This window comes from Cetorhinus maximus, chromosome 12 (genome assembly GCF_964194155.1).
Source record: "Cetorhinus maximus chromosome 12, sCetMax3.hap1.1, whole genome shotgun sequence".
NCBI classification, from domain to species: domain Eukaryota; kingdom Metazoa; phylum Chordata; class Chondrichthyes; order Lamniformes; family Cetorhinidae; genus Cetorhinus; species Cetorhinus maximus.
This window is the reverse complement of record NC_135890.1, coordinates 64,759,593-64,761,847: the sequence shown is the minus strand read 5'-3', so window position 1 is coordinate 64,761,847 and position 2,255 is coordinate 64,759,593. Positions and strand designations below refer to the sequence as shown.

Here is a 2,255-nt window from a genome sequence, read left to right as displayed (position 1 = left end):
GGCCTAACAAGGCAGGGGAGAAACAATGATCTTGAAGGCTGTGCTCCCAGGATGAGGCTATCCCATTGCACTCTAGTTGTGCTGACTCCTGCAATGTCCCCAAATGCGGGATACTCAACTGCAAAATTTGTGGTAGTGGTGGACTGCATTCGCGGTTTCCCCCGAAAAAAAAATTGGTTCAAGCTCCCTCTGGTGGTCTGATGCAGCACTGTAAGGAACATATCTTTTTATTTTCTGTTGGGCTGTGGATTAAGATTACAATGGCTGCAGTTTGAAAGACATGTCCACTGGAACAGGATGAGATAGATATACAATGTTGCAGTCCTGGAACAGAGTGTGCCATGAAAGACAGGGTGGTGCTGGAAAAGAGTCCTAGACCAAGGAAGCTGCCTGACAACAGCATTTTAATTGGCTCCTGACTGGGTGACCAGGGTTTTGTGTGGTAGCAGTGCACCAGAAAGCTCCTGGCCTGCAAAGAGAAAACATATAAAATCTCTTTTCCTCATATCTCTATAACCTGCTCTCTCTCTGAGGGAAACCCCTGTAAAAAGAAAAATGGGAAAAAAGCATTAGAGACATTGAAAAGCAAGTTCTCAACCAGTGAGCTATAGACTGAAAGTACTGGAAGACCACCTCGTGTCATCAACAAGAACTGAAAGGAATTTGGAGACATCGATCAAAATCAACCCATCGAACTCTGTACTCCAGATTGGTGCTATTGAAATGTTTTATCCCGCCCTTAAGGTCCATGCTGTGTGTGTCTTATGAGTCTTGTGTATGTGTGTGTGTGTATAAGAATTTAAGAAGGGGGTAGAGATTATAGCGTTAGAAGTTAGCAGTTCATATTTTTTTCTTTTGCCACTGGTTAACAACAGTTTGTTCAATAAACAGTTATTTACTTGTTAAGTTTACAAACCTGGTATTCTGTTGATCTAAATTAAACGGTTAGGTAGAATTGGGGCAATCTGATGGTTTGATCAAACTTTTCACATTTGTTGTAGTTCGGAAACATTGGGGCTTGATATTACAGCGCAGTATCCCCAGTGAGTCGTGACAGCACCAATAAAAATAACATGCAAAATCATCCAAGGTGGTTCACACAGTAAGACTAAGAGGAAAATCGAACTGGTTAAGACTAATGATGTTCTGGATCCTGTGGGGAAATAGTGATGGGACTTGATACATTAAGTGTGTGAAGGCACTGAACACTTTCAGTCCTGAGACCACCCTACACCACCTTGGTGGTCAGAAGGATCAGCTACAGTCAATTGGCAAGGAGATTTGTATTCACAGAATCACACAGTGCAGAAGAGGCCCTTCGGCCCAACGAGTCTGCACCGACATGTGAGAAACACCTGACCTACCTACCTAATCCCATTTACCAGCACTTGGCCCATAGCCTTGTATGTTATGATGTGCCAAGTGCTCATCCAGGTACTTTTTAAAGGATGTGAGGCAACCCGCCTCCATCACCCTCCCAGGCAGTGCATTCCAGACCGTCACCACCCTCTGAGTAAAAATGTTTTCCCTCAAATCCCCCCGAAACCTCCTGCCCCTCACCTTGAATTTATGTCCCCTCGTGACTGACCCTTCAACTAAGGGGAACAGCTGCTCCCTATCCACCCTGTCCATGCCCCTCATAATTTCGTACATCTCGATCAGGTCGTTCCTCAGTCTTCTCTGCTCCAACAAAAACAACCCAAGTCTATCCAACCTCTCTTCATAACTTAAATGTTTCATCCCAGGCTACATCCTGGTGAATCTCCTCTGCACCCTCTCCAGTGCAATCACATCCTTCCTATAATGTGGCGACCAGAACTGCACACAGTACTCCAGCTGTAGCCTCACCAAGGTTCTATACAACTGCAACATGACCTCCCTAATTTTGTAATCTATGCCTCGATTGATAAAGGCAAGTGTCTCATATGCCTTTGTCAGCACCCCACTAACATGCCCCTCCGCCATCAGAGATCAATGGACACACACGCCAAGGTTCCTTTGTTCCTCATAACTTCCTAGTGTCATGCCATTCATTGAATACTTACTTGTCAAATTACTCCTTCCAAAGTGTATCACCTCACACTTTTCAGGGTTAAATTCCATCTGCCACTTATCTGCCCACTTGACCATCCCGTTTATATCTTCCTGTACCCCAAGACACTCAACCTCATTGTTAACCACCCGGCCAATCTTTGTGTCATCCACAAACTTACTAATCCTACCTCCCACATAGTAATTTATGTCGTTTATATAAA

General features: G+C 44.4%; 1 non-coding gene across 1 annotated transcript; it reads left to right on the top strand.

Annotated features, from left to right (window-relative positions):
- On the top strand, positions 1–164 carry LOC144688140 (U1 spliceosomal RNA). Its single transcript, XR_013578347.1, has one exon. It is a non-coding gene; the product is annotated as a U1 spliceosomal RNA (small nuclear RNA).
- The last annotated feature ends 2,091 nt before the right edge of the window (positions 165–2,255 follow it).